The sequence below is a fragment of the Heteronotia binoei genome, chromosome 8 (genome assembly GCF_032191835.1).
Source record: "Heteronotia binoei isolate CCM8104 ecotype False Entrance Well chromosome 8, APGP_CSIRO_Hbin_v1, whole genome shotgun sequence".
NCBI lineage: Eukaryota > Metazoa > Chordata > Lepidosauria > Squamata > Gekkonidae > Heteronotia > Heteronotia binoei.
The window spans coordinates 55254903-55266049 of NC_083230.1; the positions used below are offsets into that span (position 1 = coordinate 55254903).

General features: G+C 44.7%; 1 pseudogene; it reads right to left on the reverse strand.

Annotated features, from left to right (window-relative positions):
* LOC132575721 (succinate dehydrogenase [ubiquinone] iron-sulfur subunit, mitochondrial-like) overlaps positions 1 to 7543 on the reverse strand; it is a 21655-nt pseudogene extending 14112 nt beyond the window's left edge.
* Between the last annotated feature and the right edge of the window lie 3604 nt (positions 7544 to 11147).

An 11147-nucleotide genomic window follows, 5' to 3' on the forward strand; every position in this document is an offset into this window, starting at 1 on the left:
CCAGTAGTCCAAAGGAGATGTTTCCTGCTACTCGTTAGGCTCTGAAAGATAGTCCCTCACCATCGCAGCCTACCGCTCCCAGAGGGGCCAACTAGCCACCCGATGAGTGTCATCTCAGGACTCTTCTTGGTGTGAGACTGGTGGGAAACACTGCCTAGCCGGGGAGGTTGGGGATGAACAGCAGTGGAAGTGGCAGGTGAGCTGCTTCCATCCCCCTCCTCCTCAGCTACCAGCACTGGGCCCACCCAGATTCTGCAGCACTCGACCTTCTGGGAGAGCTCATCTTGCCAGCGATCGAGCTCGTTGGCCCGCTCGGTGATCATGCCCTTAAGATGTGGGTCTAACATGGTCACCATCATGTAGACCTTATCCTGGGTGAAAGTCTGAAAGCGGGCCTCAAGCCCTTCCTGCAGCCTAACAACCAGGGTGCGCACCGCTGGAAGAACGTCTGCACGGCCTTGAGCTGGCACTAGAAATGAGGCCAGGTCCTCACAAGCCATGTGGACCATGGGGGCGACCAGTGCGATGCTCGCCATGTCAGACGAGAGCATTTCTGTGTGGGTCTTGAAGGGCCCAAAAACCTCTACAGTCTGAGAAATGACCACCCAATTCTCTTGGGTGAGACCGTTCTCATCCCGAAAGACCCTTGTCTCCGAGACAAAGGCATCCAGGGCTGCTCTCTGTTCCACCATGCGCTCCAGCATGGCACAGGTGACGTTCCAGTTTGTGCTGATGTCACTGATCAGGCGGTGCCCTGGCACGCCTGTCAGTGTCTGTTTCTCACACAGCAGATACGAGTTCGTATTGCTGCATGAGAAGTGACCCGTGATGTGCCGACACTTCTGGAGCAGAAGTTGGTACTCATGCGTTGTGGCTAGATACCGATGATCCTGGCTTTTCATCTGGCCCAATGCATCCTTAACCACGAGGTGGAGAAGGTGGGCCACACAAGGAAGGCATTGTAAGCCCTGACGCTGGACAGCCGCCTTGATGTTGGAGCCACCGTCAGTCACTATGAAGCCCGTGGTGACGTCCCTGTTGCCTACCCATCCCTCTAACTGCCATGAGAGTATGGCTCTGAGAGTGTCTGCCATGTGCGGCGCGTTGACTGCTTCGACATGCAGCAAGGCCCAGCAATAGCCAGCCTGGCGGCCCTGACCCTGCCTGCCCTTACTGCCACCCCCACCCCGCAGCTCACTGGGTTGCCACCAATGTGCAGTCAGGGAGAGATACCCCTTGAACACATGTTGGGAGCTCCAGATATCTGAGGTGAAATGAACAGTCCCCCCGACAGCACAGGACAAATGCTCCTTCACTACAAATCTGGTCGCCCTGAAAACAGATGGCACAATGGTCCTGCTAATAGTGGTTCTAGCAGGAACTTTGTACCAAGGTGCCAGGTACTCGAGCAACCTTAGCATCCCAGGATTCTCGACCACTGAAAATGGAAGCCCATGGGCGACCGACCTGGCAAGGTTCCAGGTGATCACCCTCCATGAAAGGCGGCTGTGGAGTGGCCCTATGCACAGGTGGAGGGGGGACTGGGTCCTCCCCCTCCCCTCCACACCACTAGTCTTCTCCTTGACCTTGCCCCCAGGGCCCCTCTTCTGCTGCCTGTCACTCATGTCACCCTTGGCCAGTCTCACACAACCTGAACTGAGAGTGGGGTTTTTTACAAACCTAACTCACTGCACTGTACCCTGAACCAACAGGTGCCCTGACTTATTTGTAAAAACCCTCCCACCAAAACTTGTTTGTTTGTTTTTTGGTCCCTAACCTATCCTTCTTTGGGTTGGGGTAGTAGTAGTCTGGTAAAGTTTAGGAGACTAGGTGATCCTGCCTCTACCTGGCTACAGTTTTTAAAAGGCTACCTTGAGATGAAGGCAATCCTTGTTATATCCTCCTAGTTAAACTTCTCTTAACTAGATCCTGGGACAAACCGGATTTCCTTGCAAACTAGAAATCAGGTGTCCCCTATAACTAGAAAGAAGCTGTGGTTTACCCTATGGAAATCTAAGGATGCACCAACTTTCAGTGGCTAAAAGCAAGATGCACTGCAACCCTAGTCTCTTTAAAAGGGAGCCTGATGTGGCCTAGTAGTCATGCTACCTTTTATGAGAAACCTAAAATCTTTTTAAATTGCCCCTATCTGGCCTAGTTACATTTTGAAAGAAGATAAAGTCCTAAACTGGATTAATTTTTTTTTAATTTGAAAGCACACAATCCCTAAAAACATCCTTATTAGTGGGGCAGACTATTTAGGGGCCCTAGCCAAACCGAAAGCACCCTCAGACTCCAAAAATAATTCTATAAAAACATGAAAGTGACCCACCCCACATAGCCCACACACCAACCCCCACACCAACCAGAAGTAATTAAAAAAACCCAAAATGTGACAGAAAGAAACTTAACTTTTAACCCCGCCCTCCCCCAAACCAGAACCAGGAAAAGGGACAACAGGACAGGATGCAAAACCAACAACAGATCCAAACAGATCACTGAGAAAAGGCCAAGAAACTCAACTGTTAAAAAAGTGGCCTTTTTAATAATAAAAATCCTCAGGCCAAATCAGTCAACAACACACACACACACCCAAACCAGAACCAGGAAAAGAGACAACAGGACACGATGCAAAACCAACAACAACAGATCCAAATCACCGAGAAAAGGCCAATGAACTCAACTGTTAAAAAAGTGAACTTCTTAACAATGAAAATTTGGCCAAACAGCCCTCCCCCCCCCCAAGAACCAGAACCGGAAGAGAAAAGGAACAACAGCAGCACAACACAGCAGCAACAAATCAAACAGAATCCTTTAAAAACTTGACTTTTAACAATACAGGAACTTTACCAACTTCTCCCCCCCCCCAAAAAAAAAACCCCCTTCACCCTAACCCCAAGAAATCCAGGCCACCCAAATCAGGAAAAGTAAAAGGACACTGCACTTTTAAAAGTCTTCTCACTAAAGTAAGATATAGGCAAATTGGCAACCCCCCACCCCAGGCCCCCACCCCAGCAGAACCCCCTAACCCTAACCCCAAATAAGCTAACCAGTACCCACCCACCCAAATCTGGATAAGTAAAGGGACTCTGAGTCTTAAAAAGCTCTAAACTAAAAAAGTCCTAACTAAAATAAAAACAAGAACTCCAAGACTGTCTTACCTTAGATGTCTTCTCTTTTCCAGGCAGGTCAGGCAAGGCTGAGAGAGAGCAGCAGCAGCTGAGACCAAGGGCCAGCGCAGCACAATCTCTCTCTCACACCACCACCAACACAGCAGCAATGGAATGGAGTCCAGCCAGGCAGACTCCTTAAAAAGGTTCTCTGGCCCTACACAGAGCAGTTTCAAAAAATACCACTGCTCTGTGATTGGTCAGAGAACAGTGTTTACTTGGTTACCCAAGTAAACAAAAGAATAACAATGTTGCTGATGGCTGGGGGATTAGCTCAGCCATCAGCTACACAAGAGCCCTGCAAAGCATGCATTTGCAATGCATTTTGCAAATGCATGCTTTGGATTGGCTGCTGGGACTCCTCTCCCCCTCCTCCTCCCTTCCTGATCCCAGGGAGGCTGTGGGAGAGGTGGTAAAAGGCTTCCAAAGGCAGGAAAGGAGGGAAGCAAGCTCCCCTGAGGCTGCAGAAGCTCCTTTCCCGTCTTTTCTATGGACTTCTGTATACTGATTGATTCGGAAGTATACGGCACTGTATACTTCCGAATCAGGGGGGATTTGGAGGTTTATTCGGTTCAGCCGAACTGTGCACACCCCTACTTCTGACCACAGACGCATCGCTTTCAGGTTGGGGAGCCCACTGCAATACATTACTGGCCCAAGGTGCTTGGTCCACTGTTGAGAGCCATTTGCATATCAACTGTCTAGGGATACTAGCAGTTCATTGGCCTCTCAAATCCTTCATTCTCCATCTTGTAAATCGACATGTTCAATTGGCTTTAGACAATATAGCCATAGTATACTACATCAACAAACAAGGTGGCATGGCCTCCAACAAATTATGCAACCATGCTTTGAGCCAATGGAGGTGGTGCATCTGCCACCATATCTTTCTGACAGCAATTCACCTACCTGGCTCATACAACACTCAGGCAGACATGCTCAGCAGGACCAGACCGGTCACAAATGGACTTTGAATCTGGTCTGTCTGGAACCTATCTTTCAACTCTGGGGACAACCGTAAGTCAATGCCTTTGTGACACAAGCCAACATGAAGTGCCACATTTTCTTCAGTCAGGGAGCTCTGATCCAGAGGTACCCAGGGCAACTCCTTTTTCCATCATTGGTCAGGAACTATGTATTACATGTTTCCTCCTTTTCCCCTAATAACATGAACAATTCAAAAAATCCATTTGGATCAGACCTCTTGCATCCTTTTAACGCCATGGTGGCCATGCCAGCCTTGGTTTGCCACACTCCTTCAGTTGTCTCGAGGTGCATACAGACATTTCCCACTAGAGATCAACATTTTGACCCAGCAAGAAGGAGCAGTTCCCCAGCACAATCCGAGTCTCTTCCGCTTGACTGCTTGGAGAATCAAGCCTTAGATTTCCCACCTGGTATCCAAAATGTGATTTGCCACTCTAAAAAGTTATCCACACGTCATACTTACCTGTTGAAGTGGAAGCATTTTTCCATCTATGCAACTGAGCATTCTCTAAATCCCTTTACTGCCCCTTTGCAAGTCATTTTATCCTACCTTCTTTCCTTATCGGATTTGGGTCTTAGCACAGCATCCTTAAAAGTGCATCTGCTGGCAATCTTGGCATTTCACACAACTATCAACACTACCACAATCTTCTCTCATCCAATGTCAAGAGTTTTCCTAAAGGGGGTGCTGAACTTAAAACCTTCAATCAAACCTTTTGTTCCATCTTGGAGTCTCTCACTGGTGCTGTCGCAATTAACAGGCAAACCCTTTGCGCCCTTAGCAACTACTAGCCTACACCTACTTTCCTGAAAAACGGCATTTTTAGTTGCTATAACATCAGCTAAAAGAGCCAGTGACATTTGCATTTTTCGATCTGACCCTCCATACACAGTGTTCCACAAGGACAAGGTAATTTTACACCCAGACCCTGCCTTCCTGCCTAAAGTCATCTCTCCCTTCATCTTTTGCAACCTTCTGTGTTGCCTACCTTTTATCCTCATCCTTCAAACTCTATGCAACAAACACTGCATACTCTGACTGTTCGCCGTGCACTAGCCTACTATTTGGACAGGACACGTTCATTCCGTAAGGATCAAAGACTTTTCATTGCTTATGGCAAACCCCAATGTGGCACAAGAATAACTCTCAATGTTTTTCAAAATGGGTTACCTCTACCATTCGACTCTGTTATGAGCTTGCTAAGGAACCCTTACCTGAAGTACTCTGAGCCCACTTCACCAGGGCTGTAGCTACTTCTGTTACTTTCTGCCACGGGACCCCCTTTAGAAGACATGTGTGCTGCTGCCACCTGGTCTTCTGCCTCGACCTTTGTAATACACTATGCTCTGAATGTCCGAGCACGAAGAAATGCATCCTTTGGTCGAGTCATCCTCCACTCTGTTCTCCAGTGATGTGTCATCTTGCCAATTCCAGGTATGCTTGTAGAGTTTATAACTGAATGTTTAACATGCTGCTGCAACTCTGCTTGGTTTAAGATCTGCTACTTATCTGCCAGCACCCACCATCTGAGCACTACAGCTTACTAATCACCCAAGTGTGGGACTGCACAGGGGCCACAAAGAAGATAAACAGGTTGCTTACCTGTAACTGATTATCTTTGAGTGGTCACCTGCGCAGTCACACATGACCCACCCAGTGTTCTCCACTGGTGGCTTTCCTACATTACTTACCTGTTGCTGGACTACTGGCAGTGACTGGAAGAAACTGAGCAGGGGTGGAGCTTTCCTCTCAGTTCTAGGCATGCTCAGTGGATGCCAACTCCCCAAAACTGGGAGAAAAGCCTACCAAAAAAACCATTGACGCTACTATGAGAGTTTCTGAGGCTGGATTCAAGCAGGGCTTAGAACCCAAGTGTGTGACTGCACAGGTGACCACTTGAAGATCATCAGTTACAGGTAAGCAACCTGTTTTTCACATGATTTGGACACTATAGCTCTGTTGATACAGCCAAAAATTGCATTTGCCTTTTTAGCCATCACATCACACTGCTGACTCATGTTCACTGTACAGTTCATTAAGGCACCTAAACCATTTTTGCACACACTACTGCCAAGATAAGTCTCCCCCATCCTATAATTATGCATTTTATTTTTCCTACCTAAATGAAGAATTTTATAATTACATTTAGGTTGGCAACCCTCAACCCAGTCAGATAACCTGTATGGAAATAGTGAAAATGTTGTTTGGTTTCCCTTAGTGGCCCTCCTTCCTGTTAATGTTTTCAATTGTTATATGTATTGGTTTGTTTTTTTTAATTTAAATTAAAACTGTTTGGGTTGAATTGGGTTGAAAAGCAGCATTAAAATGTTTTAATAGATAACTTACGTATTTTTTTCTAAATCTTCTTATCAAAGTAGCGTTTTAATTAGTTTGTTACAACACCCAACATGCAAGTCTGTCTATGGAGGAAAAAAAAAAACAAATCACATGAGGATGACAGGGTCTCTCCCTCCAAACCCCACCAAGGTTTCAGATATAAGTTATTCCCAGTAAAAGGGTATGTGCGTATGATGAAGCAGAGGCCCCCGTGCCGACATGCTCTGGCTGCCTTCTCCTTGTAAGTGGCCATCATCATCTTGATTTCAGCAATGGCTTTTCTGGGGTTCAGCCCGTTGGGACAGGTCCTTGTACAGTTCATGATGGTGTGGCAGCGGTAAAGAGAGAAGGGGACTTCCAGCTGTGCCAGCTGCTCTTCTGTGTAGTCCTCCTGGGAGCTGATCATCCAGTGGTAGGTCTGCATAAGCACGGCGGGGCCCAGGTACTTGTCTTCGTTCCACTAGTAACTGGGGCAGCTGGTGCTACAGCAGGCATACAGGATGCATTCGTACAGCCCATCCAGCTTTTCCGGCTCTTCTATGGACTGGAGGTATTGCTCTTTGCCCTGTTTGGACTCGTTCTTCTTTTTCAAATAAGGCTGGATTGCTTTGTACTGGGCATAGAAGTTGCTCAAATCCGGGACAAGGTCTTTCACTATGTACATCTGGGGGAGAGGGGAGATTTTGGAGACCTTGTTGAGGTTGGTGTCGATCCTCCTGGTGCAGGCCAAGGTGTCCTCCGCGTTGATATTCATGGCACAGGAGCCACAAATGAAGGCCCTGCGGAAAGTCAATGTGGAGTCCATCTAGTTTTTTATTTTGATTAAGGCATCGAGAACCATAGGCCCGCATTTCTTCAGGTCCACCTCATAGGTCTGCATGTGGGGCTTCTCTCTGGGGCTGTCCAGGTTCCACCAGTAGATGGCAAACTTCTTGATGCACGGGGATGCTGCTGCATGCACTCTGCAACAGATCTGTAAGGCTACCCACAGAGGGCTGCCTCTGAAGGACACGAATCCCGCCCTCCCCATGGTCATGGTGGCCGCCATCTTGTGTCTCTTCATAGCTGGTTCCAGATGTATTTAACAGCTCAAGGGTGTTACTTGTGTAGACTGTACAATGTACAAGGAGGGCAGTTGTGTAAAACTGCAGTAGCTGCTTTGGGGGAAAGGATATTCCTGTTTTGGAACATCTACAGTTTGGTAGCAAAATTTCTTCCTCCTATACTGCACTGGTCATGCAAGCTCACATGAGTTGCTACCTGTTCAAGGTAAAGATGATAAATGATGAAACAAATTGGTGCTGATTTCTCATAATTTTGATCTGATAGCCTGCCCTGACACTGTCTTATCTTTCATATTTCAGAAACATACTCGTATAAATTCCACCATCATAAATTACAAAACAACCATAACTTTTAGTCCTTAATGAAAAAGGAAGCATTAGCACCAGGAATCCTTCTTTTCATCCTGTGGTAAAACTTCCCACCTCATTTCATGAAATCCTGGTGTAGTACTCCAGATGTTTAATGTTTGTCAAAAAATGCAGCCAATAATCCAAGTTTCCAAGGACAACGTCATACTGAACCCTTGTTTCGTGTGAACTTCTTCAAGCTGCAATAATCCTCTTAGCAATTGAGCTTCTTCAAGAATAACATAAATAATACACAATAATATTCAGTAAAACCATGTGCACATAAGCCATAACAACATTTTAAACCCTGAATAAAATCAGCAAACCTCTTAGCAATTTCTCTTAAGTATTAGGCCAAACAGCCAGCATGTTTAAACCCACACCTACAAGGTGCTACAATGAATCATGCTAAATGGCTTATATGCAGCAGGTGCAACCATTCAAAATGTTCCTTAAAGTTACAGAGTACCCAGCTACAGTAATGCTAAAAACTTATTATGAACAGATGTCCAAAACACATGCCAACAGTATATTTTATAAAAAACATGCTAAATCCCAATCACTATTTAGACCACGAGGAAACATCGTCCCCAATTTAAAGATCATATGCATTTCTTGCTGATGTAACCATCTACTGCAATCCATCCTACCTTGCAAACGCGTTGTAAACTTAAGAAGTACACAAAAACGTAGAGTCTGGATCATGAATAAACCGATTGAAGTGCTCCACCAAAGAAGCATCTACCACACGATTCTTCAGTCTCGATTTATGTTCCAACACATGTGTACGAATAGCACGTGTGGTTGATCCCAAATACAGTTTTTTACATGGGCACAGAATCACATACATACATCTCTGTGTAGCACAGGTGGTACCTTTAGATATATCTTGTATCCAGTCTCTGGATGCACAAACACAGACACTTGCAGCGAGAGACCACAAGCTCCACAGGCGCCGCATTTAAAGTGCCCCCCTGTTCTAACCATCTCCCTCTCAGGTTGTACAATGTCAGCTCTAATCAGACAATCCCCTAAATTCTTGGTTCTACTAAAGCCCATTTTTGGTATTTCCTGACATCCTGGTAAATCTCTCACCAGAAACCAATATTTTTTAATGATATTATAAATGGACTGACTCAAAGGGGAAAACTGCATAGCACAGGTTATATTATTACTACCCACATTTCTCTCCCATGATACGGATAAAAGGAAGTACTTCTTCACCCAAAGGGTGATTAACATGTGGAATTCACTGCCACAGGAGGTGGTGGCTTCCACAAGCATAGCCACCTTCAAGAAGGGGTTAGATAAAAATATGGAGCAGAGGTCCATCAGTGGCTATTAGCCACAGTGTGTGTGTGTGTGTGTGTGTGTGTATATATATATATATATATATATATATATATATATATATATATATATATATATATTTGGCCGCTGTGTGACACAGAATGTTGGACTGGATGGGCCATTGGCCTGATCTAACATGGCTTCTCTTATGTTCTTATGTTCTCTGGGAGCCATCTAAAAGTCTAGACCTATGTGTCTGATTAATCCTTGAAACTGCCTTGGTTAAAATCCTACTGGGATAACCCCTAGATTTGAATTTTTCAAAAATCCTGTCTCTCTCTTGTTCAAAATCCTGTGCCCTAGTTGAATTATGTTTGGCTCTAACCAATTGACTATAGGGTAAATTAGCTCTTAAATGTATAGAACGACAGGAACTGAAATGTAAAGGGACATTCTTATCCGTAGGTTTCCTATAAATTTTAACCGCCAAGGTTCCCTCCTCCGTCTTAAGGACACATGTATCTAAAAAGGCAATTGTCTGTTTATCCGCAATATATGTAGATTTAATGGCTGGATGTATGTTATTCATCCACTGCATTAAAAGAGCAACCACTGACTCCCGTGTGACCATTGCCATAATATCATCAATATATCTCTTAAACCAAATGATAGAACCCCAGAACGGATTAACCTCAGAGTTAGAAAAGAATTGTTCTTCCAACTCAGCCATAAACAAACAAGCTACACTGGGCGAAAAGGGACTACCCATAGATACCCCTTGCACTTGCAGAAAAAAACTGCTCCCCAAACCTGAAAAAATTATTTTCAAAAATAATATCCACCAAATCCAACAGGAAATGAGTAGGGGGTTCTTTATTAGATCTTCTATTCAAAATTGTCTCTATCAAAGCTCTTGCCTCCTCATGGGGTATGTTGGTATATAATGAGGTGACATCCATAGATATCAAAACAGCATCTGGTGGAACACGCAAACCTTCCACCTGTGTGATAAAATCCTATGTATCCCTGATATAAGACCGAATTTTAACCACCTCCGGTTTCAGAAAAAAATCCAGATATTGACTCAAAGGTTCCATTACAGAAGCAGATGCTGACACTATAGGGCGTCCTGGCGGTGGAAAGCCGCTGTTATGAATTTTAGTACATAAAATAATGGAGTTCTCGGATACATATTGCGTAAACACTTAGCCACCTGTTCAGAAATGTATCCTAATTCCACCAGTTCCATTACCACGATCTCAATGATCTTAGATACCCTTTTTGTAGGATCTGATAATAGAGGCTTGTAATAGCTCTCATCAGAAAGTTGTCGATGTACTTCCAGACAATAATCTTCCTTGTTCAAAATAACTATGCCTCCTCCTTTATCCGCAGGCTTTATGACTATGTCCTTATTCGAAATCAATGAATTCAAAGCCTATCTATCTAACCTAGAAAAATTACACCAACTAGGTCTATAAGAATCCTCTAGCTGTTCTATTCCTTTTAATACAACTTTCTCAAAGACTGATATCGAATTGTCAAAGTGAGGTGGTATAAAAGCAGACTTGATTTTAAAAGGAGCCTTCTGAGTACCAGATGACCCCTCCAAACAAAAAAAAATCTTTCAATTTCAATTGTCTAAACATTTTATAAAGATCAATCCTAGTCTGAAAAGGATCATAGTATGGCATAGGAACAAAACCCAATCCCAAATTTAACACCTGTCTCTCTTTAGAAGACAACTCATATGAAGTTAACCACTACATCCGTTTCCTCGCTCTGTTGGGGCGCCTGGACAACAAAGAATCCCTAGGTCTATTGTTTCTCAAAAAATACTGTCTCTGGGAAGTCCTTTCATCTCCAGATGAAACCGATGATCCTTCTCCTCCTGATGTATCTGGGTCTGACCAACCATCCGCCCAGCTGACCCACTTCCTGGTATTTTTT